The sequence below is a fragment of the Poromitra crassiceps genome, assembly GCF_964638095.1.
Source record: "Poromitra crassiceps genome assembly, chromosome: 13".
Classification (NCBI taxonomy): domain Eukaryota; kingdom Metazoa; phylum Chordata; class Actinopteri; order Beryciformes; family Melamphaidae; genus Poromitra; species Poromitra crassiceps.
The window spans coordinates 40,514,438-40,541,937 of NC_139644.1; the positions used below are offsets into that span (position 1 = coordinate 40,514,438).

A 27,500-nucleotide genomic window follows, 5' to 3' on the forward strand; every position below is an offset into this window, starting at 1 on the left:
TGCAGGTTAGCAAGTAACAGCCAGGAAGTTAGGCATAGAAGCGCCATGCTGAAACAGGAAGTTGGGTTGTTCTGCCTTCAGAGTAAAAGCATAAATTGTGTCACTTATGAGGAAAAATATATTTTTGAGCTGTGCAGGGCAACAAATGGTTAGAGAAGTATAATAGTATTAAAAAATCGAATCGAAAATCTAATTTTGAGAGAAAAAATCTGAGATTCTTTTTTTGCTGATTCGAAAAATCCGTGATCCGTGGCTCAAAATCCGTCACGCGATCCGATCCGTGGGTTTTCTGATCCGTGCCAGCCCTAGTGCCCATCATCCTTCAGCGCCGCCGTCGTGGTTGAGCTGCCACGCCCTGTCATATCATTTCACACGGAAGAAAGCCTCATTAGGCTGAAACGTCTGTATTATACTGCTGTGCGTCATTACATGAACTCTAAACTAGATTGTGAGTGCTGCCATTCTGTATATATGCAATTGCTGTATAGACCATTTCTCATGTTCCACTGGGCTGGCACCCAAAGAAAAGAAGACTGGAGTTGAGCACGCCATTTCTTGGACTTAGCGAGCTGCCACCATATCTCCTCTTCTCAGGGTTTCTGCTATATGCATTCAGGGTGGTACCATATCTCCTCTCCTCTTCTCAGGGTTTCTGCTATATGCATTCAGGGTGGTACCATATCTCCTCTCCTCTTCTCAGGGTTTCTGCTATATGCATTCAGGGTGGTACCATATCTCCTCTTCTCTCCTCAGGGTTTCTGCTATATGCATTCAGGGTGCCACCATATCTCCTCTGCTCTTCTCAGGGTTTCTGCTATATGCATTCAGGGTGGTACCATATCTCCTCTTCTCTCCTCAGGGTTTCTGCTATATGCATTCAGGGTGGTACCATATCTCCTCTTCTCTTCTCAGGGTTTCTGCTATATGCATTCAGGGTGGTACCATATCTTCTCTCCTCTTCTCAGGGTTTCTGCTATATGCATTCAGGGTGGTACCATATCTCCTCTCCTCTTCTCAGGGTTTCTGCTATATGCATTCAGGGTGGTACCATATCTCCTCTCCTCTTCTCAGGGTTTCTGCTATATGCATTCAGGGTGGTACCATATCTCCTCTCCTCTTCTCAGGGTTTCTGCTATATGCATTCAGGGTGCCACCACTGAACGTCTGGAGGTCAGAGGTGATGTGGTCACGGGAGCGGAAACTTTGAATGTTCCCCTTCTCCCTGTTATCTGCCCTTTTGAAGGATCCCAAAGCAGGATCCCTCCTTCTCCGACGAGCACCCTTTGAATGCACCCTTTTCCCCCTCTCATTCGCCCTCCCAAGTGTCCTAAAGCAGCAACCTTCTTCTTTCTCTAACTAGACCTCTTTCATTGCATTCTCCTGCCTATCACTTGCCCTCCCAAGGGTCCAAAGGTAGCACCCTTCATTCTATTACCACAGTCCTCTTTGAATGTTCACCTTCTCATCTGACCTCCCCAAGGGGTGGAGACGAGTGCCGTTAATTCTCTGAGCGATACTTTTAGCACAATCATCTCACGCGCCCTCTCGAGGAGCGGAGAACACTTCTCTTGATTTCTGCTCTTAATGCAAAAGTGACCCTCTCACCTTCCCTCCAGAGGGGCCGGAATTAGTTCCCCTCCTTCCTCTGAACAGGGCTCTTAGAAGACGACACGTCACACTCTGAAACACTCCAAGCCTCCCTCTGGAGGGATCTTCAGCCTGACAAGTACCCACTTAGCAGGCTGCCTCCAGAGGCTGCTTGGCTTGGCTACCTGTGGCTCTTTCTGTTCAACTGCCAAGTCCCTGCTCCTGCTTCTATTCTCTGCTCTGCCCTCAGTTCACACTAAGTCTGTCAGTCTGCCCTCAGCTCACTCTAAGTCTGTCAGTCTGCCCTCAGCTCACTCTAAGTCTGTCAGTCTGCCCTCAGCTCACTCTAAGTCTGTCAGTCTGCCCTCAGCTCACTCTAAGTCTGTCAGTCTGCCCTCAGCTCACTCTAAGTCTGTCAGTCTGCCCTCAGCTCACTCTAAGTCTGTCAGTCTGCCCTCAGTTCACTCTCAGTCTGTCAGTCTGCCCTCAGTTCACTCTTAAGTCTGTCAGTCTGCCCTCAGTTCACTCTCAGTCTGTCAGTCTGCCCTCAGTTCACTCTTAAGTCTGTCAGTCTGCCCTCAGTTCACTCTAAGTCTGTCAGTCTGCCCTCAGTTCACTCTGTCTGTCAGTCTGCCCTCAGCTCACTCTAAGTCTGTCAGTCTGCCCTCAGCTCACTCTAAGTCTGTCAGTCTGCCCTCAGTTCACTCTAAGTCTGTCAGTCTGCCCTCAGTTCACTCTAACGCCTACATTCCACTAGGTCCGTGTTCGGTCCGTCTGCGCTGCGGTACGGCATCGGAGCCGATACGTTTCCACTCTAATCATTGTGTCAACTCCCACCTACTCCTCTGCGTTGCGTGTCTACTCCGTCCCAGCTCCGACGATCCGGAGCTCTCCGAAAGAAATATGCAAGGCTTCTATTTTTCACGGATGACGGAGCAAAGCTGCAGCAAGTTGGGCGGAGCCAGGCATGAAATCAACAGGGCAGAGGTGTTTACAGCATTCAATATCAAGCCAGAGGACAAATATGTATAGGAAAAGTTCATAATTGAAGTGGAAAACCACAAAATAATTTATGACACGACCCATCCTTTTTACAAGGACAACACCAAGCAAGTCCACCCCTCCTCTGCTTCTCCAGTTGGGAACAATGATCTTCTGCCTGTTTGTCGTTGTATTTATCCCACATACAAAGTGTCTCGCGCGACTTTACCGTGAGAACCTGTCGGTCTCGTCACTCTAGCTGTCTGGCGGAGCGGAGCCGTGCACGCAGCCGGTTAGTGTTGGCGGAGCACAGAGCACGGAGCAAAACCGGAGAACAGCCGCAACGCAACGCAAATGCAACCAGTGCAATCCCGGCGTAAGTCTGTCAGTCTGCCCTCAGTTCACTGTCAGTCTGCCCTCAGTTCACTCTAAGTCTGTCAGTCTGCCCTCAGTTCACTCTCAGTCTGTCAGTCTGCCCTCAGTTCATTCTAAGTCTGTCAGTCTGCCCTCACCTCTCTAAGTCTGTCAGTCTGCCCTCAGCTCACTCTAAGTCTGTCAGTCTGCCCTCAGTTCATTCTAAGTCTGTCAGTCTGCCCTCAGCTCACTCTAAGTCTGTCAGTCTGCCCTCAGTTCACTCTCAGTCTGTCAGTCTGCCCTCAGTTCATTCTAAGTCTGTCAGTCTGCCCTCACCTCACTCTAAGTCTGTCAGTCTGCCCTCAGTTCACTCTGAGTCTGTCAGTCTGCCCTCACCTCACTCTAAGTCTGTCAGTCTGCCCTCAGCTCACTCTGTCTGTCAGTCTGCCCTCAGCTCACTCTCAGTCTGTCAGTCTGCCCTCAGTTCACTCTCAGTCTGTCAGTCTGCCCTCAGTTCACTCTCAGTCTGTCAGTCTGCCCTCAGTTCACTCTCAGTCTGTCAGTCTGCCCTCAGTTCACTCTGTCTGTCAGTCTGCCCTCAGTTCACTCTGTCTGTCAGTCTGCCCTCACCTCACTCTAAGTCTGTCAGTCTGCCCTCAGCTCACTCTGTCTGTCAGTCTGCCCTCAGGTCACTCTGTCTGTCAGTCTGCCCTCACCTGACTCTAAGTCTGTTAGTCTGCCCTCAGTTCACTCTGTCAGTCTGCCCTCAGTTCACTCTGTCTGTCAGTCTGCCCTCAGCTCACTCTAAGTCTGTCAGTCTGCCCTCAGTTCACTCTGTCAGTCTGCCCTCACCTCTCTAAGTCTGTCAGTCTGCCCTCAGTTCACTCTCAGTCTGTCAGTCTGCCCTCAGTTCACTCTCAGTCTGTCAGTCTGCCCTCACCTCACTCTAATTCTGTCAGTCTGCCCTCAGCTCACTCTAAGTCTGTCAGTCTGCCCTCAGCTCACTCTAAGTCTGTCAGATGTTTGGCCATTTTCAAAGGGGTCCCTTGACCTCTCACCTCAAGATATCTGAATGAGGAGGGTTTGGGCTACGCACCTTGTTGAATGCACTTTCTGTCAGAAAGGTGACTTTCCCTTGAAATATATTTATGACTGTTTTTTCTTTCTTTTTACAATCAACTCAAAAACGAACTCTCATAAAAAAATTGTGTTAAACAGATAAAATAGCAGTGTTTTTATCATTTCGAACATTTATTTTAGATTAATTGTTCAGCTTCATAGGAAAGAATGTTGGCACCTCGGGCATAGTGGTATGAATTGAAATCACGATTAGATTGACTCTCTTAATGACAATGATTCTGCGAGAGAGGATTGCTCTAAATAAGAGAAGAGAGACGGACGTTTTCATCATCAAGTGTTGGATTATTCAAGAATTTGGATTAAACTATTTGGTCTGATAAAAAAGCACATATCTTTCATATCCGTTTTAATTGATCTTAAATCTTTCCAGACAGCATAAAAAAAAGCTCATAAAAAGTCTTAAACCTGGCTTTCCAAAACCCTGTTTCTGTCAAGTTTCTATTTAAACACAACCCTGCTCTCCCTCTTTCTCCCTCTCTGTAGCTCTCTTTCTAAAGTGCCCCCCCCCCCCCCCCCCATTTCATCATTTCTCTCAGTCTGTTCCAGTGTAATTCCACGTCTAGCTCCCTCCCTCCATCTCTCCCTCTGTCTCCCACAGCCTCTCCTCTCTTTCCTGTCGTCTATATTTGACACACTCTTACTCTCCCTCTGCCACCTCTCTTTTCTGCACATCCTCTATTTAAATGCCACGTCACCCCAGGGGCCTCTGCTCTTAATTACGGGCCCCCGCCGCCCCTCTCCGCCATGTCACTTGCTTAATGAGTTCCTGGCCTAACGACCTGGGCTCCTGCACAGCGGGGATGTAGGCTTAGCTGCACAGTCAGATATAGCAGACAGAGAGACAGGTATAGCCCTGCTCCTGGATGATGGAGTGAGGGGAGGAGGTGTAGACTCTCGACCTAGAATGCCGTCAGAATGGATGACATTGTCAACACCAGGGTTCCCTCTGGTCATGGATTTTGAGTGTAATCCAGACAGGCAACATCAGGTGATCAGATAGATTCTCTGGCAAAGTCACATCACATTAGGGAATAATTACAAATAAAAAATGTTATGCCTCCACCAGCGATAGCCATGACCGTAGGAATAGTGTTTTCCGTCCGTCCGTCCGTCTGTCCGTCCATCTATCCCTCGTTAATGCAATATCTCAGGAATGCCTTGATGGAATTTCTTCAATTTTGGCTCAAACGACGTCCACTTAGACTCAAGGATGAACTCATTAGATTTTGGTGGTCAAAGTTCAAGGTCACTGTGACCTCACGACCGCCCGTTCCATACTTGTTAACATGATATCTCAGGAACGCCTTGAGGAAATGTCCTCAGCTTTAAGACAAATGTCCGCTTGGACTCGAGGATGAATTTGATTAGATTTTGGTGGTCAAAGGTCAAAGGTCACTGTAACCTCACGTCCGTCCCATTCTCAACAACGCGATATATCATGAACGCCTGGAGGGAATTTCATTACATTTGGCACAAACGTCCACTTGGACTAAAGGATGAACTGATTACAATTTGGATGGCAAAGGTCAAGGTCGCTGTGACCTCACAAAAGACGTTTTTGGGCTTAACTAAAACATCCATATGCTAATCATGACAACATGAAAAAAAATTATGAAGTGATGACATCTTATATCCAAAAGTTCAAAAATGAACTTCACTGTGACATCATAATGTTTTGCTTACCACTTCAGCTTCACTGTGACATCATAATGTTTTGCTTACCACTTCAGCTTCACTGTGACATCATAATGTTTTGCTTACCACTTCAGCTTCACTGTGACATCATAATGTTTTGCTTACCACTTCAGCGTCACTGTGACATCATAATGTTTTGCCTACCACTTCAGCTTCACTGTGACATCATAATGTTTTGCTTACCACTTCAGCTTCACTGTGACATCATAATGTTTTGCTTACCATTTCAGCTTCACTGTGACATCATAATGTTTTGCTTACCACTTCAGCGTCACTGTGACATCATAATGTTTTGCTTACCACTTCAGCTTCACTGTGACATCATAATGTTTTGCTTACCACTTCAGCGTCACTGTGACATCATAATGTTTTGCTTACCACTTCAGCTTCACTGTGACATCATGTTTTGCTTACCACTTCAGCTTCAACAAGCAACATTTTCCAGACAATCTCAATATGATTGATATCCTTGATGAGCTTCCTATGAGCACAACATGAAATATTGCTTGCTAAGGCTTTGCTACCAGAAACATCTTGTTTTACAGAACAACAACAAAAGACCTAGTCTTCTAACAAACAGAACAATTTTTCCCGTTTTTACGGGAGTTAGTTTAATACTTAACGTCCAAAATTAGGGGGGCACATCTCATAATGTGGCCACCAAATATTTGCCATCCATTTTGCATTGATCTCACACGCTTCTTGGAGCCAAAGTCAGATAGATCAGTTCAGTTGTAGAGCAGGAATCATCTACATTAGAATGAAATGATCATTCCCACGTGTCTCTCAGAGTCCTTGAAGCCGTGGAGCTACACTACAGTTACAGTACTGTATCACAAACACAGGCAAGCAACAAAACACACGTCTGTATAGAGGTGAGAGTGAGAGAAATACATAGATACAGCTCAAAACACACGTCTGTATAGAGGTGAGAGTGAGAGAAATACATAGATACAGCTCAAAACACACGTCTGTATAGAGGTGAGAGTGAGAGAAATACATAGATACAGCTCAAAACACATGTCTGTATAGAGGTGAGAGTGAGAGAAATACATAGATACAGCTCAAAACACATGTCTGTATAGAGGTGAGAGTGAGAGAAATACATAGATACAGCTCAAAACACACGTCTGTATAGAGGTGAGAGAAATACATAGATACAGCTCAAAACACACGTCTGTATAGAGGTGAGAGTGAGAGAAATACATAGATACAGCTCAAAACACACGTCTGTATAGAGGTGAGAGTGAGAGAAATACATAGATACAGCTCAAAACACACGTCTGTATAGAGGTGAGAGTGAGAGAAATACATAGATACAGCTCAAAACACACGTCTGTATAGAGGTGAGAGTGAGAGAAATACATAGATACAGCTCAAAACACACGTCTGTATAGAGGTGAGAGTGAGAGAAATACATAGATACAGCTCAAAACACACGTCTGTATAGAGGTGAGAGTGAGAGAAATACATAGATACAGCTCAAAACACACGTCTGTATAGAGGTGAGAGTGAGAGAAATACATAGATACAGCTCAAAACACACGTCTGTATAGAGGTGAGAGTGAGAGAAATACATAGATACAGCTCAAAACACACGTCTGTATAGAGGTGAGAGTGAGAGAAATACATAGATACAGCTCAAAACACACGTCTGTATAGAGGTGAGAGTGAGAGAAATACATAGATACAGCTCAAAACACATGTCTGTATAGAGGTGAGAGTGAGAGAAATACATAGATACAGCTCAAAACACACGTCTGTATAGAGGTGAGAGTGAGAGAAATACATAGATACAGCTCAAAACACACGTCTGTATAGAGGTGAGAGTGAGAGAAATACATAGATACAGCTCAAAACACACGTCTGTATAGAGGTGAGAGTGAGAGAAATACATAGATACAGCTCAAAACACACGTCTGTATAGAGGTGAGAGTGAGAGAAATACATAGATACAGCTCAAAACACACGTCTGTATAGAGGTGAGAGTGAGAGAAATACATAGATACAGCTCAAAACACATGTCTGTATAGAGGTGAGAGAAATACATAGATACAGCTCAAAACACATGTCTGTATAGAGGTGAGAGAAATACATAGATACAGCTCAAAACACACGTCTGTATAGAGGTGAGAGTGAGAGAAATACATAGATACAGCTCAAAACACACGTCTGTATAGAGGTGAGAGTGAGAGAAATACATAGATACAGCTCAAAACACATGTCTGTATAGAGGTGAGAGTGAGAGAAATACATAGATACAGCTCAAAACACACGTCTGTATAGAGGTGAGAGTGAGAGAAATACATAGATACAGCTCAAAACACATGTCTGTATAGAGGTGAGAGTGAGAGAAATACATAGATACAGCTCAAAACACACGTCTGTATTCATAGCTTTCAAGGGGCGTTACGTGCTGCCGGGAACGCCCACCTGACGGTCAAACAGTACTGCTAAGTACTGTTTGAGCGGACGACAGCACAGGCATCACTACAGTATCTTCTCTTTTAGCAATAGTCTCACTAATCCCACAGTGGTTTACCTGCTTTTGAGATCTGCAAAAAATAGTTTGCTTCTGTCTCACCCGTTCTCCCTCTCTCTTCACACGCGACGAGGGCTGTGCTCTCTCTCCACAACATTATAAAAACGAGTCCGCACTCCGCACGCAGTTTGTTGTGAAACAATTTCTCCGAACTGCCATGTGTTGGACAGTAACGTTAACGATAGTTTGGTTTGTTTGAAGTGCCCAAAACGTGCAGTTTGTTTAGATATCGTTCTTTTTCAACGCTTGATAGATGGTCTAAATATTCCTGACTGGAAACTGGTGGAAAAAAGACCGCTTTTTGCTGGAGCTGCGTCTGGTCAGTGTTCAGCGCCATTGTTGTTTTGAGTTTTGACCGCCAGAATGGGCGTTCCTTGTACTTACGTAACGCCCCTTGAAAGCTATGAATAGAGGTGAGAGTGAGAGAAATACATAGATACAGCTCAAAACACACGTCTGTATAGAGGTGAGAGTGAGAGAAATACATAGATACATCTCAAAACACACGTCTGTATAGAGGTGAGAGTGAGAGAAATACATAGATACAGCTCAAAACACACGTCTGTATAGAGGTGAGAGTGAGAGAAATACATAGATACAGCTCAAAACACACGTCTGTATAGAGGTGAGAGTGAGAGAAATACATAGATACAGCTCAAAACACACGTCTGTATAGAGGTGAGAGTGAGAGAAATACATAGATACAGCTCAAAACACACGTCTGTATAGAGGTGAGAGTGAGAGAAATACATAGATACAGCTCAAAACACATGTCTGTATAGAGGTGAGAGTGAGAGAAATACATAGATACAGCTCAAAACACACGTCTGTATAGAGGTGACAGTGAGAGAAATACATAGATACAGCTCAAAACACATGTCTGTATAGAGGTGAGAGTGAGAGAAATACATAGATACAGCTCAAAACACATGTCTGTATAGAGGTGAGAGTGAGAGAAATACATAGATACATCTCAAAACACACGTCTGTATAGAGGTGAGAGTGAGAGAAATACATAGATACAGCTCAAAACACACGTCTGTATAGAGGTGAGAGTGAGAGAAATACATAGATACAGCTCAAAACACATGTCTGTATAGAGGTGAGAGTGAGAGAAATACATAGATACAGCTCAAAACACACGTCTGTATAGAGGTGAGAGTGAGAGAAATACATAGATACAGCTCAAAACACACGTCTGTATAGAGGTGAGAGTGAGAGAAATACATAGATACAGCTCAAAACACGTCTGTATAGAGGTGAGAGTGAGAGAAATACATAGATACAGCTCAAAACACATGTCTGTATAGAGGTGAGAGTGAGAGAAATACATAGATACAGCTCAAAACACACGTCTGTATAGAGGTGAGAGTGAGAGAAATACATAGATACAGCTCAAAACACATGTCTGTATAGAGGTGAGAGTGAGAGAAATACATAGATACATCTCAAAACACATGTCTGTATAGAGGTGAGAGTGAGAGAAATACATAGATACAGCTCAAAACACACGTCTGTATAGAGGTGAGAGTGAGAGAAATACATAGATACAGCTCAAAACACATGTCTGTATAGAGGTGAGAGTGAGAGAAATACATAGATACAGCTCAAAACACATGTCTGTATAGAGGTGACAGTGAGAGAAATACATAGATACAGCTCAAAACACATGTCTGTATAGAGGTGAGAGTGAGAGAAATACATAGATACAGCTCAAAACACATGTCTGTATAGAGGTGAGAGTGAGAGAAATACATAGATACAGCTCAAAACACACGTCTGTATAGAGGTGAGAGTGAGAGAAATACATAGATACAGCTCAAAACACACGTCTGTATAGAGGTGAGAGTGAGAGAAATACATAGATACAGCTCAAAACACACGTCTGTATAGAGGTGACAGTGAGAGAAATACATAGATACAGCTCAAAAACACACGTCTGTATAGAGGTGAGAGTGGAGAGAAATACATAGATACAGCTCAAAACACACGTCTGTATAGAGGTGAGAGTGAGAGAAATACATAGATACAGCTCAAAACACATGTCTGTATAGAGGTGAGAGTGAGAGAAATACATAGATACAGCTCAAAAACACACGTCTGTATAGAGGTGAGAGTGAGAGAAATACATAGATACAGCTCAAAACACACGTCTGTATAGAGGTGAGAGTGAGAGAAATACATAGATACAGCTCAAACACACGTCTGTATAGAGGTGAGAGTGAGAGAAATACATAGATACAGCTCAAAACACACGTCTGTATAGAGGTGAGAGTGATAGAAATACATAGATACAGCTCAAAACACATGTCTGTATAGAGGTGAGAGTGAGAGAAATACATAGATACAGCTCAAAACACATGTCTGTATAGAGGTGAGAGTGAGAGAAATACATAGATACAGCTCAAAACACACGTCTGTATAGAGGTGAGAGTGAGAGAAATACATAGATACAGCTCAAAACACACGTCTGTATAGAGGTGAGAGTGAGAGAAATACATAGATACAGCTCAAAACACATGTCTGTATAGAGGTGAGAGTGAGAGAAATACATAGATACAGCTCAAAACACACGTCTGTATAGAGGTGAGAGTGAGAGAAATACATAGATACAGCTCAAAACACATGTCTGTATAGAGGTGAGAGTGAGAGAAATACATAGATACAGCTCAAAACACATGTCTGTATAGAGGTGAGAGTGAGAGAAATACATAGATACATCTCAAAACACACGTCTGTATAGAGGTGAGAGTGAGAGAAATACATAGATACAGCTCAAAACACATGTCTGTATAGAGGTGAGAGTGAGAGAAATACATAGATACAGCTCAAAACACATGTCCTGTATAGAGGTGAGAGTGAGAGAAATACATAGATACAGCTCAAAACACACGTCTGTATAGAGGTGAGAGTGAGAGAAATACATAGATACAGCTCAAAACACACGTCTGTATAGAGGTGAGAGTGAGAGAAATACATAGATACAGCTCAAAACACACGTCTGTATAGAAGTGAGAGAAATACATAGATACATCTCAAAACACACGTCTGTATAGAAGTGAGAGAAATACATAGATACAGCTCAAAACACACGTCTGTATAGAAGTGAGAGAAATACATAGATACAGCTCAAAACACACGTCTGTATAGAAGTGAGAGAAATACATAGATACAGCTCAAAACACACGTCTGTATAGAAGTGAGAGAAATACATAGATACAGCTCAAAACACACGTCTGTATAGAAGTGAGAGAAATACATAGATACAGCTCAAAACACACGTCTGTATAGAAGTGAGAGAAATACATAGATACATCTCAAAACACACGTCTGTATAGAAGTGAGAGAAATACATAGATACAGCTCAAAACACACGTCTGTATAGAAGTGAGAGAAATACATAGATACAGCTCAAAACACATGTCTGTATAGAGGTGAGAGTGAGAGAAATACATAGATACAGCTCAAAACACACGTCTGTATAGAGGTGAGAGTGAGAGAAATACATAGATACAGCTCAAAACACACGTCTGTATAGAGGTGAGAGTGAGAGAAATACATAGATACAGCTCAAAACACACGTCTGTATAGAGGTGAGAGTGAGAGAAATACATAGATACAGCTCAAAACACACGTCTGTATAGAGGTGAGAGTGAGAGAAATACATAGATACAGCTCAAAACACATGTCTGTATAGAGGTGACAGTGAGAGAAATACATAGATACAGCTCAAAACACACGTCTGTATAGAGGTGACAGTGAGAGAAATACATAGATACAGCTCAAAACACATGTCTGTATAGAGGTGAGAGTGAGAGAAATACATAGATACAGCTCAAAACACACGTCTGTATAGAGGTGACAGTGAGAGAAATACATAGATACAGCTCAAAACACATGTCTGTATAGAGGTGACAGTGAGAGAAATACATAGATACAGCTCAAAACACACGTCTGTATAGAGGTGACAGTGAGAGAAATACATAGATACAGCTCAAAACACACGTCTGTATAGAGGTGAGAGTGAGAGAAATACATAGATACAGCTCAAAACACACGTCTGTATAGAGGTGAGAGTGAGAGAAATACATAGATACAGCTCAAAACACATGTCTGTATAGAGGTGACAGTGAGAGAAATACATAGATACAGCTCAAAACACACGTCTGTATAGAGGTGACAGTGAGAGAAATACATAGATACAGCTCAAAACACACGTCTGTATAGAGGTGAGAGTGAGAGAAATACATAGATACAGCTCAAAACACATGTCTGTATAGAGGTGAGAGTGAGAGAAATACATAGATACAGCTCAAAACACACGTCTGTATAGAGGTGAGAGTGAGAGAAATACATAGATACAGCTCAAAACACACGTCTGTATAGAGGTGAGAGTGAGAGAAATACATAGATACAGCTCAAAACACATGTCTGTATAGAGGTGAGAGTGAGAGAAATACATAGATACAGCTCAAAACACATGTCTGTATAGAGGTGAGAGTGAGAGAAATACATAGATACAGCTCAAAACACATGTCTGTATAGAGGTGAGAGTGAGAGAAATACATAGATACATCTCAAAACACACGTCTGTATAGAGGTGAGAGTGAGAGAAATACATAGATACAGCTCAAAACACACGTCTGTATAGAGGTGAGAGTGAGAGAAATACATAGATACAGCTCAAAACACATGTCTGTATAGAGGTGAGAGTGAGAGAAATACATAGATACAGCTCAAAACACACGTCTGTATAGAGGTGAGAGTGAGAGAAATACATAGATACAGCTCAAAACACATGTCTGTATAGAGGTGAGAGTGAGAGAAATACATAGATACAGCTCAAAACACACGTCTGTATAGAGGTGAGAGTGAGAGAAATACATAGATACAGCTCAAAACACACGTCTGTATAGAGGTGAGAGTGATAGAAATACATAGATACAGCTCAAAACACATGTCTGTATAGAGGTGAGAGTGAGAGAAATACATAGATACAGCTCAAAACACATGTCTGTATAGAGGTGAGAGTGAGAGAAATACATAGATACAGCTCAAAACACACGTCTGTATAGAGGTGAGAGTGAGAGAAATACATAGATACAGCTCAAAACACACGTCTGTATAGAGGTGAGAGTGAGAGAAATACATAGATACAGCTCAAAACACATGTCTGTATAGAGGTGAGAGTGAGAGAAATACATAGATACATCTCAAAACACACGTCTGTATAGAGGTGAGAGTGAGAGAAATACATAGATACAGCTCAAAACACATGTCTGTATAGAGGTGAGAGTGAGAGAAATACATAGATACAGCTCAAAACACATGTCTGTATAGAGGTGAGAGTGAGAGAAATACATAGATACATCTCAAAACACACGTCTGTATAGAGGTGAGAGTGAGAGAAATACATAGATACAGCTCAAAACACATGTCTGTATAGAGGTGAGAGTGAGAGAAATACATAGATACAGCTCAAAACACATGTCTGTATAGAGGTGAGAGTGAGAGAAATACATAGATACAGCTCAAAACACACGTCTGTATAGAGGTGAGAGTGAGAGAAATACATAGATACAGCTCAAAACACACGTCTGTATAGAGGTGAGAGTGAGAGAAATACATAGATACAGCTCAAAACACACGTCTGTATAGAAGTGAGAGAAATACATAGATACATCTCAAAACACACGTCTGTATAGAAGTGAGAGAAATACATAGATACAGCTCAAAACACACGTCTGTATAGAAGTGAGAGAAATACATAGATACAGCTCAAAACACACGTCTGTATAGAAGTGAGAGAAATACATAGATACAGCTCAAAACACACGTCTGTATAGAAGTGAGAGAAATACATAGATACAGCTCAAAACACACGTCTGTATAGAAGTGAGAGAAATACATAGATACAGCTCAAAACACACGTCTGTATAGAAGTGAGAGAAATACATAGATACATCTCAAAACACACGTCTGTATAGAAGTGAGAGAAATACATAGATACAGCTCAAAACACACGTCTGTATAGAAGTGAGAGAAAATACATAGATACAGCTCAAAACACATGTCTGTATAGAGGTGAGAGTGAGAGAAATACATAGATACAGCTCAAAACACACGTCTGTATAGAGGTGAGAGTGAGAGAAATACATAGATACAGCTCAAAACACACGTCTGTATAGAGGTGAGAGTGAGAGAAATACATAGATACAGCTCAAAACACACGTCTGTATAGAGGTGAGAGTGAGAGAAATACATAGATACAGCTCAAAACACACGTCTGTATAGAGGTGAGAGTGAGAGAAATACATAGATACAGCTCAAAACACATGTCTGTATAGAGGTGACAGTGAGAGAAATACATAGATACAGCTCAAAACACACGTCTGTATAGAGGTGACAGTGAGAGAAATACATAGATACAGCTCAAAACACATGTCTGTATAGAGGTGAGAGTGAGAGAAATACATAGATACAGCTCAAAAACACACGTCTGTATAGAGGTGACAGTGAGAGAAATACATAGATACAGCTCAAAACACATGTCTGTATAGAGGTGACAGTGAGAGAAATACATAGATACAGCTCAAAACACACGTCTGTATAGAGGTGACAGTGAGAGAAATACATAGATACAGCTCAAAACACACGTCTGTATAGAGGTGAGAGTGAGAGAAATACATAGATACAGCTCAAAACACACGTCTGTATAGAGGTGAGAGTGAGAGAAATACATAGATACAGCTCAAAACACATGTCTGTATAGAGGTGACAGTGAGAGAAATACATAGATACAGCTCAAAACACACGTCTGTATAGAGGTGACAGTGAGAGAAATACATAGATACAGCTCAAAACACACGTCTGTATAGAGGTGAGAGTGAGAGAAATACATAGATACAGCTCAAAACACATGTCTGTATAGAGGTGAGAGTGAGAGAAATACATAGATACAGCTCAAAACACACGTCTGTATAGAGGTGAGAGTGAGAGAAATACATAGATACAGCTCAAAACACACGTCTGTATAGAGGTGAGAGTGAGAGAAATACATAGATACAGCTCAAAACACATGTCTGTATAGAGGTGAGAGTGAGAGAAATACATAGATACAGCTCAAAACACATGTCTGTATAGAGGTGAGAGTGAGAGAAATACATAGATACAGCTCAAAACACATGTCTGTATAGAGGTGAGAGTGAGAGAAATACATAGATACATCTCAAAACACACGTCTGTATAGAGGTGAGAGTGAGAGAAATACATAGATACAGCTCAAAACACACGTCTGTATAGAGGTGAGAGTGAGAGAAATACATAGATACAGCTCAAAACACATGTCTGTATAGAGGTGAGAGTGAGAGAAATACATAGATACAGCTCAAAACACACGTCTGTATAGAGGTGAGAGTGAGAGAAATACATAGATACAGCTCAAAACACATGTCTGTATAGAGGTGAGAGTGAGAGAAATACATAGATACAGCTCAAAACACACGTCTGTATAGAGGTGAGAGTGAGAGAAATACATAGATACATCTCAAAACACACGTCTGTATAGAGGTGAGAGTGAGAGAAATACATAGATACAGCTCAAAACACATGTCTGTATAGAGGTGAGAGTGAGAGAAATACATAGATACAGCTTTTTTATATCATCAGTCACAAGCATATTCATATCTCAACCCTGTCACACTCATTTTCTTCATATCTCCCATCCTCTCTGCCTCTCTCTCTCTCTCTCTGTCTCTATGTCTCTCTCTCTCTCTCTCTCTGTCTCTCTCTATGTCCCTCTCTATCTCTCTCCCCCTCTCTCTCTGTCTCTCTCTATCTCTCTCCCCCTTTCTCTCTCTCTCTCTCTCTGCCTCTCTCTCTCCCTCTCTCTCTCTGTCTCTCTATCTCTCCCCCCTCTCTCTCTGTCTCTCTATCTCTCTCTCCCCCTCTCTCTCTGTGTCTCTCTCTCTCTCCCTCCCCCTCTGTCTCTCTATCCCCCCCCTCTGTCTCTCTCTGTCTCTCTCTCTCCCTCCCCCTCTCTCTCTGTCTCTCTCTCTATCTCTCCCCCCCTCTCTCTCTCTGTCTCTCTCTCTCTCTGTCTCTCTCTCTCCCCCTCCCCCTCTCTCTCTCTATCTCTCTCTCCCCCCCCTCTCTCCTCTATGTATGTTTAAAAGAAGAAGTCAATTATAGATCTGGGTTAATAGAGTGGCTTCCCGGTGGGAGAGGTCTAGGGATGAGATCCCTTTAATGAAACCTACATTCCAGGTCTGCTATCCGCTAATGGTATAGACCTGTGTGTGTGTGTGTGTGTGTGTGTGTGTGTGTGTGTGTGTGTGTGTGTGTGTGTGTGTGTGTGTGTGTGTGTGTGTGTGTGTGTGTGTGTGTGTGTGTGTGTGTGTGTGTTTATGAAAAGGATCTTGTGTTGCACATCTCTGCAGCAGGCAGTGCAGCATATGAAATGAGCTGGCAGGTGGGCGTATACAAATGGATATGGAGAATAGACAGTGAGAAGTGTGTTTATGTGAGAATATAGTATATCTGCAGTGAAGAGATTTAATTGAATCTTGCTTTTCTTAATGTTTCTTGCCGATTTTCTGTTTCTGTGTCTCCCGCTGTGTTCGGAATGCTTCACTCGTTCATTCCCTCACTCACTATTATCCCCATGTAGTGTTTAGTTTATCAGTGAACTATATGGGCAACGGCTGAATGACATTTCGCACACTACATTAAATCATTGCATAATTATTAATTTTTTTTGCGATATTGGTGTGACGCCCCTGGGACACGTCGCCCAGCATCACGTAAACAAACCAAAGTGGCTTTTAACACGTTAATTGCCAAGAACGAGTTGAGTCGTCAAACACAATCCAGCTGTTCACTGCCAACGACGAGTTGAGTCGTCAAAAAAATGATTTTTTTTTTTTGACCGTGGGATGTGCATCTAACCCTTTTACATCTCTTATATAATTATTGGAGCCACCGAACGTTTACAACCCATTCCACCGACCCACTAAGTGGCAACAGTGCTCTCCTGACTAGAGGAAGGCAAGCATTTTTTTAACTTGTCACGCCATTCTCACCCCAGCCATTCTCATGAAAATGGATGGGGGAAAACGCGTTCGTTTTCGCGCTGATTGCTGGCGATGCGGGATTGCAAATTTACATAATATATTACAGGTGGAACACACTTTGAAACACGCAGCATAAATATGACCAGAATCGCAAAAGCTTCTCTCAACCAAAACTCCAAGAAGCGAGCGAGTCCATCCAGACTTCCTCAAACAGCGGCCGTGCAGACAGGCACAGGACAGCAGCAAAGCACTGTCAGACTGGTGACAAGCTTGTGACGGCCGCTGCAGCCAAGAAGAACGCCCACGGAGGGAGGAGTTGAAGCAACTCTCCCTCTCGCTCTCTCCCTCTCTCTCTCTCTCTCTCTCTCTCTCTCTCTCTCTCTCTCTCTCCCTCCCTCCCTCTCTCTCTCTCTCTCTCTCTCTCCCTCTCCCCCTCTCACTAGGATTAAACCTAGTGCGTCTCCCTCCCGAGAGGGAGGGAGAGAGAGAGAGAGGGAGGGAGAGCGAGAGGGAGGGAGAGAGAGAGAGAGAGAGAGAGAGAGGGAGGGAGAGCGAGAGGAAGGGAGAGAGAGAGAGAGAGAGCGAGAGGGGGAGGGAGAGAGAGAGAGAGAGAGCCAAAAATGAATGGTTAAAGTGACTGTTCTATCGAATTTCACAAAAAGCCGTTTATCTCTGAATATTTTTTCTGACGCTAAAACCATGCTGTATTCAACTGCTAATGCTTACATAACTACTAACTCTACAAACTAACTCTTTTAGACAGAGAAAGTACACATTCTATTAGTACTTTTGAGATATTGTATGTTCACAAACTCCAAGCAGAAAAGAATCCTCGGCTCTTGTAAAATGAGCCACAATCCTCAAAAAACGGCTTGGCAGAAGCTACCTACAGCAAGAAAAAAACGGCTGGCAGTCAATGTGTTAAACATGAAGTCTGGATCATGTCTGGCTAGCCAGAGCAGGATATTTTCCGGTTTTACCTTTTTAAACATGAGGGGTCTTTGTTTAGAAACAGCTGGAAAAGGTCAGTATTCTCTCTGCCAGTGGGCGGGGGGAGGGGGTGCGGGAGCATGCACATTATTCCCTACAAGGCCAATTAGTTGTCGTGTGAGTCGTCATCGGCGCTGTGCTAAGTTGAAACAGCGTTGTAACCAAACTCCATTCAAAAACATGCCGTTTTAACTGAGGGTCCATTCAGACGGTGGCAATGTGCCAAAAATGAGCGCTTCCGCCTTTGTTACATAAAGCCGCCCAGTCAAAATAGTGGTCGGACCGTCGTCAATCACTGTGGGTGATTTATTTTACAAGTGGCATTCAAGTCATATCTGACTAGTTTTCAATGTATTTCTCCCCACAAAAGTTAGGCTAGGCCTATGTCTCACAGCAGCGCAGCAGTAAGCGTCCCTCCTCTGTGATGCACCGGACCTGCCTGCCTGCATAGCTGAAGCGCGTTGGGATCCCTCGGCTCGAAACAATTCAAGCCATTTGCAGCACTTGAGGAAACCGTGCGTTTGCTCGTTTAATTCGTTGATATAAGCGATTGCCCGAACGATTCATTAATTAATAAACTACGTGAACGTGAAGTGCCGCCACCCGCCCACTCAGATGGGATTATGAGCTGCCAGTGTTTAACCGCAGCCGCTTTTCCTATAATGCGGATCCTATACAGGGGACCGAGATGAATATGATACGGACTCGCGGGAGTGCGCGTAGGCCGGCTAATTGTTGTTTAACATGCAGGCCAACCGGCTAGGAGCGGGTTATAATACGGATTCCACTGCATGTTAGTGTGTAAGTGGCTCAAGCATCATGACAGCAGGTGGAAATGGACTCGGGTCGTATTGAGTTTGACGCGTTTTAAAGGAACACGGCAACGTTTTGGGAGATTGGCACAAGCCCCGCCCCCGAGATGCCAAGTTGACTTGAAACAGCCGATCTACTATGAATCACCTCATTCAATCGAAAGGAATTGCTTCAAAATGTCCCCATTCGATGGGGTGGAGTTGTACAATCTCTACAACCCAGTTTCTCTGGGTTGTAGCATCTGGCATAATCCAAGTCTCCACAAGCCCTGATATGCCAAGTTGACTTGAAAAGGCATCATTTACAACTTGTTTTTAGCTGAAATGCACCTGCTGCCTTCTTGCAGCACCTGGCTACAGTGAAGATTTTAGCTAAATGACGTCTTTTGCTGGCTGGGCTGCACCCAATCTACTATGAATCACCTCACTACTATGAATCACCTCATTCAATGGAAAGGAATTGCATTCAAATGCCCCCATCGAATGGAGAGGAGTTGTACAATCTCTACAACCCAGTTTCCCTGGGGTTGTAGAGATTACTTGCAAAACCCCATTTAATGGGTAGGATTCAGGGGTTGTACAGATTACTTGCAAAACCTCATTTAATGGATAGGATTCTCCATTGGCTCTTCTCTCAACCACCCTGCCCACCTCTGCAGGCATGGGGAGGGTCTGCTTGGACCCCTGTGTCCTTAGGTTTAGGCATGGGGGATGGGAGAGGTTAGGGGTGGGAGAGGTTAGGTTTAGGCATGGGGGTGGGAGAGGTTAGGTTTAGGCATGGGGGGTGGGAGAGGTTAGGTTTAGGGTTAGGGGTGGGAGAGGTTAGGTTTAGGCATGGGGGGTGGGTTAGGGTTAGGGGTGGGAGAGGTTAGGTTTAGGCATGGGGGTGGGAGAGGTTAGGTTTAGGCATGGGGGTGGGAGAGGTTAGGTTTAGGCATGGGGGGTGGGTTAGGGTTAGGGTTAGGCATGGGGGGTGGGAGAGGTTAGGTTCAGGGTTAGGGGTGGGAGAGGTTAGGTTTAGGCATGGGGGGTGGGAGAGGTTAGGTTTAGGCATGGGGGTGGGAGAGGTTAGGTTTAGGCATGGGGGTGGGAGAGGTTAGGTTTAGGCATGGGGGTGGGAGAGGTTAGGTTTAGGCATGGGGGTGGGAGAGGTTAGGATCTGGGTTAGGATTAGGCATGGGGCATGGGAGAGGCTTGGAGGGGTCTCCAGAGACGACCCCCGAGGGTCTCGAACCCTCCGTTCGGCCCCCAGACCTTCCGTTCGGCCCGCAGACCCCCCGAAGTGACCCCAGGACCTCCACAGGGTCCTGCGGCCCACCCAGGCCTCGGAGACCCCAGGTTTATCCATTGAATGGGGTTTTGCAAGTAATCTCTACAACCCAGAGAAACTGGGTTGTAGAGATTGTACAACTCCACCCCATCGAATGGGGACATTTTGAAGCAATTCCTTTCCATTGAATGAGGTGATTCATAGTAGATCGGCTGGATGAGCAGTATGGAAAAGTCCCCCATCCCCCCCCCCCCTTTTTTTTCTTCTGTTTTACGTTTCTGCTTGTGTTAACGGGGGTAGGCTAGCTAGTACCATTGACTACTATTCATTGTGCTAATCTAACTAGCGGGGAGGGGCGGGTCGCTATTTCTCTCCTACACACAGAAGAGAAGGGCGTCTATCTTCTCGTCTTGCTATCGGGAAGATGGACAGTAGGTGAATCTCCCCCAAAATTCTGCCCTGTTCCTTTAAACATGAAATGACAAATAAAGCATTGAGGTTCTAGTGTGGTTTTGTCAACTTGAGTGACTTTAGTGACTTTAGTGAGGTCTGCTGGTGACAGGAAGCTGCTCTGCTTTGGTAAACAAGCTTGTGAGCTAATGACTAATGTTAGCATAAGCTTTCACATCACCTCCTGTATTGGTGGATAAAGTAACTATTAGCTAACATGTTAGCTAACTGCTCCTTCTTCAAGAGACACCATCACATTCCATTATACATACAGGAGAGACTGTACGGTCCACTGTTCACTACAATTTGTAGTGCATGGTGGGTATCTTATAGTGGACTATCGAGTGAAATTAATCGTTGAAAATGCGGACATTTGTACAAAATGGCGGATACACTTTTGAACAGAGGATCTGTATTTGTTTCTTTCTCTTTCTCTGATTCTCTCGAGTCTCGCCCCCTCGTTTCTGCCACACTTCCTTTTTCTTTCTTACCCTCATTTTCTTCTGCTCTCTCTCTCTCTCTCTCTCTCTCTCTCTCTCTGTCGTTCCCGTGTGTCACGGCTCGTCTCGTTATCCCGGGGAGACGCCGCGTGCCGATTGGCTGTGGCCTCGCTGTAACCCGCGGCAACTCGCACACCTCTGAAATCTGATTAGAGTCCTCCTCTGCCACGCCTCCCCCTCCCCCCTAGCCCCCCCACCTCCCCAGTACATCACACAGCACGCACACACACACACACACACACACACACACACACACACACACATGCACACACACACGCACACACACACACACGCACAGTGTCAAACCATTCTAACATCAAAGCACTTATACAAATAGGCTCTCATATTAGTCAAATATTGGAATGAACACACACACACACACACACACACACACAATCAAGGGCCTTGGAGATACTTATAGCTGCTGCTGTCGATACATCGATGTTTTTATGAGCAATCCATTTTCCTCAGGACCAAAAACCTGAAGTGTTTGACCTCATGACCTCATGACCTAATGACCTCAAACACGTCTCAAAAGACACATATTGATGGAACAACTGATAACAAATGTTCTCGTTCACAGCCATTGATTTGGTTGTGATCAATATACCACAGAGGGAATTGGGTGAATTGAAATGGAATGAAATGATGCATTGATGATTCATTCTTGAATTCAATGATTTTCATTATCCGTTATAAAAAGTATTCACTTCTCTTTTTTATGCCTCCGCCGGCGATAGCCAGGCCGGAGGCATCATGGATTCTGGTTGTCCATCTGTATGTCTGTCCGTCCGTCCGATGTTCGTTAACGCGGTATCTGAGGAACGCCTTGACGCAATTTCATCAAATTTGCCTCAAACGTCAACTTGGACCTCAGGGATGAACTGATTAGATTTTGGTGGTCAAAGATCAAAGTTCAAAGTCAGTGTGACCTCACCAACGGCATTCCCAAGTTCGTTAACGTGATATCTCAGGAACGCCTTGACGGAATTTCTTCACATTTAGCTCAAACGTCAAAGTCTGGACAGACATGGATGTCGACTGCTCACTTGTTGGCGGAGGCATATATCCGCGGTGCGGTCGTTCTAGTTTATATGATGTTATGTGTTACTGTATTCCCTGTTTTTATAAGACCAGGGACCATGTTGGAAATAATAAGTGTTCACACTTTTACAGGTACATGTCATCCCTTGGATTTTGTTGTCTTCTATATCCATAAATCAAATCAAATCAAATCAGAACTACAAATGTGGTGTCAAAGATCTGATGGAAAAGTGAGCAAAAGTTGTGCATGCGTGTTACTTAATGTCGTGGTGTGATCAGATAGATAGAAACAAACAAACACTAAACATGCATTGAAACAAACAACCAGACCAACCCACATGTGGAGGGAAGGAGGAGAGGAATTAGATACATGGTGTGAAGATGAAATTACCGCCCCCGGCCCTCTCTGCCTCTCCCTCTCTCACTCTCTCCGTCTCTCTCTCTGTCTCTGTCTCTCTCTCTCCCTCTCTCACTCTCTCTCCATCTCTCTCTCTTTCTCTCTCTATCTCTCTCTGTCTCTGTCTCTCACTCACTCTCTCTCCATCTCTCTCTCCATCTCTCTCCATCTCTCTCTCCATCTCTCTCCATCTCTCTCTCTCTCTTTCTCTTTCTATCATGCTCCTTCATCTTTCACTGCTCCCGTAACGCCATTAGGCCTCCTTTTCCAAGAATGAACGCATGCCTTTCCCAATTAACAAGGGATGCTATAAATAGCCTCTCTCTCTCTCTCTCTCTCTCACACACACACACACACACACACACACACACACACACACACACACACACACACACACACACATACACACAGACACTTACATTCACAGTGGGAGAAATAGAAGCTCATAGTATTCATCACATAGTGAACCAAAGTACAACTTTTGCTCTTGTCAGCCATCATAAAGTGCAAGCAAAGCATCCGACAGTCACTCATTTGAGACACAAATGTTTTATGATATTGTGTTAAAACCTTGTCACCCAATTTTGCGGAATTTCATGTTTTAACTTTAATTAAAGGATAACATGATCTGCTATTGCGTTGAAAAATATGGTGATAATCTCAGTCAGCCGGAAGAAAAGCTGCCATTTTTGAGATACAAGATTGCTGCTTATTTCTAAAGTTAGAAAACAAATGGACTTCAGTGGGCTCTAATGCTGCTGTAAAAATGTCAGTCAGAAAGCATTAATTCAAAAATCTATCCACCTTATTTTTGGCGGCCATTTTTGCCTGATCTGCCTGATGGGTACTTCTTCCGGTGTGATCCTCCCAGCCTTGTTGCTGACAGCTTGACACCCGTCTGGGCGAACGGAGCAAATCACTAATCAGGTCCAGCTTGGCAAACATCTCGTCAATAAATATCCCTTTAAGAGCGCAGTGCATTCATGGGTAATCGCCTGCTGTGGCTAATATTAGCCGCTAGTTAGTTATGTTACATTACATGGCATTACATGACCAAATTGATATAACTTTTAACCATTTCGAGTAACACTGTTTCCATACGGATCACCAGCGTTAGTTTGTTGTTTATAACGTGGCTATATTCATAACGTTTTCTATCTCGGATGCGTTATTTCGAATCCCACATAGGTTACGCCTGGCGCAACCTATGTGGGTTTCAGGACGAAACCGTCTCGAGCCACTAACGTCATCTTTAGAGCACAATATTCCTGGAATGCAAGTTTAACTAAACAGTTACATGTCCTCTGCATTCTACTGTACATAAAATTAAGATATTACGGGTTGTTTTATTTTGTATGTTACATACTTATTGGCCAAATTATGTTCAATTCAGCCAGGGTTAGGGATGGGTACCGTTCACATTTGAACCGATACCGGTACGGTACCGGTACCTGGAATTCGGTACGGTACCCAAAACGGTACCATTTTCGGTACTTTACACACTCTATTAACAAAAAAATTACAGTTGTAAAAAAAAAAAAAAGTCCAAACTTCTCAATTTCAACATTGTTCTTTATTTAGCACATTATTTATTTAGCACCAGACAAAATAAAACTCCTCCCTACAATACCTCCCTACCTCTCCCCTCCCAAACCAAGAGTTGTAGCAGCAAGGTTAGTTTAGTGGGGTTGGGGAAATAGTACTTGATGTCCAACACAGCTTCCAGCAGGGCCTGGTCTTCATCTTCAAAGAGCTCCCCAAGTGCTGAAAGTTTCTTCTGTTTATTGAGTGGTATCTGAAAATAAAAAAAGGCATCGTGATTCATCAAGCATTATTTGTGTTATCAATAGAAAGAAGTGTCAGTGCTATGCACATCTTAATAGAAATGACAATTGATTGTTAGTAACATAGCTTAGGCTACACTATGAATAACACACCCATTATCACTCGTCATTATGCAAAATAATAATTTACCTGAACCATATCCACCGCTGAGAAGAGGGTGAATCGTGTCCTCCTGTGCGGCTGTCACTGGCACATGGTTACCTAGCAATGAAAGCAAGAGTGCAACGTTAAATAACACGTCTCACGGTCGGTGATACGAGCTGATGATAATTATTATAGAACGTTAACAACGCTAAGCTATAAAGCTAACTCAGCCAAGAAGACAGTGAAAAGCCCTGTTATCTAACAACCACAACGGCAGTGAAACAACTTATCCAGCTAACGCTAGCAAATTAAATAACGTTACCTGATGTTGTAGAAGTCGATGCCTCTCTCAAGTTCCGTCATCATCCTCCTGCAAGACTTCAGCTAACGTTACAGCTGACGAGCTGAGGAGGTGGCTAACGTTAGCTGCCGTGCGGTGTCTGCTTCATTCACTCAGGTTATCTAACACGTTACCGTCTTCAGCATTTAGCTAAATACATCTTGTGTTTGACCATGCTTCCTCAAGTTTGAGGTGTTTCCCTAGTCAGCTTTGCAATTCACATCACAAATGTTGCAACCAGTGTTGTCTGAGTCTATCTGGTAAAGTGTAGCCACAGCTTTCGGCTGGATCTGTTTTGCTTTCAGGATCTTCAGGTAGAGTGACGTATTGACGTAACGCGCTCTCCCGTGTTGCCTTAAGGTTCCGTCGGAATTTCTATTTTACCCACTCTCTTTCTATTACTCAGTTGCGTTCAAGTACCGAAATTTGGTACCGTTCGTTTATATGTGAACTGGTACGGGGCAGTACCGACGTATTTCGGTCGGTGCCTGTAAAAGTACCGAGTTCGGTACCCATCCCTAGCCAGGGTACAAGGGACTGAGTGTAGGCGGCCATCTTTTCAAATCAAGTAGAATACCATTTAGGAAATGGCAAGCTGCAACAATAAGTCACGTTAAACCGGACCTTGTACGCACAATTATTTTTTACAGTGGGGCATTCAAAAATAAGGTGGATATATTTTGTTTTGAGAGAGAGAGAGAGAGAGAGAGAGAGAGAGAGAGAGAGAGAGAGAGAGAGAGAGAGAGAGAGAGAGAGAGAGAGAGAAACTGGGCCCTCTCTGCTGTCTGTTGTGAGCCTGCCTGTCACAAAGCATCATGGCTGACAGGCTAGCGGATAGGCGAGTGTCAGTCCAAAACAAAAGGGAGTAAAGAGTGAGAGGGGGCACAGTGACAAGGAAGCAATGGAACACTGAGAAGCAGAGCTGATAAAAAGCATGTTGTGTGTCAGAGCTGATGAGAAGCATGTTGTGTGTCAGAGCTGATGAGAAGCATGTTGTGTGTCAGAGCTGATGAGAAGCATGTTGTGTGTCAGAGCTGATGAGAAGCATGTTGTGTGTCAGAGCTGATGAGAAGCATGTTGTGTGTCAGAGCTGATGAGAAGCATGTTGTGTGTCAGAGCTGATGAGAAGCATGTTGTGTGTCAGAGCTGATGAGAAGCATGTTGTGTGTCAGAGCTGATAAGAAGCATGTTGTGTGTCAGAGCTGATAAGAAGCATGTTGTGTGTCAGAGCTGATGAGAAGCATGTTGTGTGTCAGAGCTGATGAGAAGCATGTTGTGTGTCAGAGCTGATGAGAAGCATGTTGTGTGGCAGAGCTGATGAGAAGCATGTTGTGTGTCAGAGCTGATAAGAAGCATGTTGTGTGTCAGAGCTGATGAAGAGCATGTTGTGTGGCAGAGCTGATGAAAAGCATGTTGTGTGTCAGAGCTGATGAGAAGCATGTTGTGTGTCAGAGCTGATGAAAAGCATGTTGTGTGTCAGAGCTGATAAGAAGCATGTTGTGTGTCAGAGCTGATAAGAAGCATGTTGTGTGTCAGAGCTGATAAGAAGCATGTTGTGTGTCAGAGCTGATGAGAAGCATGTTGTGTGTCAGAGCTGATAAGAAGCATGTTGTGTGGCAGAGCTGATAAAAAGCATGTTGTGTGTCAGAGCTGATGAGAAGCATGTTGTGTGTCAGAGCTGATGAGAAGCATGTTGTGTGTCAGAGCTGATGAGAAGCATGTTGTGTGTCAGAGCTGATAAGAAGCATGTTGTGTGTCAGAGCTGATGAGAAGCATGTTGTGTGTCAGAGCTGATGAAAAGCATGTTGTGTGTCAGAGCTGATGAAAAGCATGTTGTGTGTCAGAGCTGATGAGAAGCATGTTGTGTGTCAGAGCTGATGAAAAGCATGTTGTGTGTCAGAGCTGATGAGAAGCATGTTGTGTGTCAGAGCTGATGAAAAGCATGTTGTGTGTCAGAGCTGATGAAAAGCATGTTGTGTGTCAGAGCTGATAAGAAGCATGTTGTGTGTCAGAGCTGATAAAAAGCATGTTGTGTGACAGAGCTGATGAAAAGCATGTTGTGTGTCAGAGCTGATAAGAAGCATGTTGTGTGACAGAGCTGATAAAAAGCATGTTGTGTGTCAGAGCTGATGAAAAGCATGTTGTGTGTCAGAGCTGATGAAAAGCATGTTGTGTGACAGAGCTGATGAAAAGCATGTTGTGTGTCAGAGCTGATGAAAAGCATGTTGTGTGTCAGAGCTGATGAAAAGCATGTTGTGTGACAGAGCTGATAAGAAGCATGTTGTGTGACAGAGCTGATGAAAAGCATGTTGTGTGTCAGAGCTGATGAAAAGCATGTTGTGTGACAGAGCTGATAAGAAGCATGTTGTGTGTCAGAGCTGATGAAAAGCATGTTGTG

The 27,500-nt window shown here is 43.7% G+C and overlaps 1 protein-coding gene and 1 long non-coding RNA gene across 2 annotated transcripts in view; one reads left to right on the top strand and one right to left on the bottom strand.

The window, feature by feature from the left end:
* The window catches only part of LOC310788560 (protein kinase C beta type-like), a gene marked incomplete at both ends in the record, with an annotated part of 88,561 nt that overhangs the window by 50,355 nt on the left and 10,706 nt on the right, over positions 1–27,500 (top strand). The window lies entirely within an intron of this gene.
* LOC310787781 lies at positions 24,495–25,218 on the bottom strand. Its single transcript, XR_014553276.1, has 3 exons — positions 25,085–25,218; positions 24,808–24,879; positions 24,495–24,628 (listed from the first exon to the last, which is right to left on the bottom strand). It is a non-coding gene; the product is annotated as an uncharacterized lncRNA (long non-coding RNA).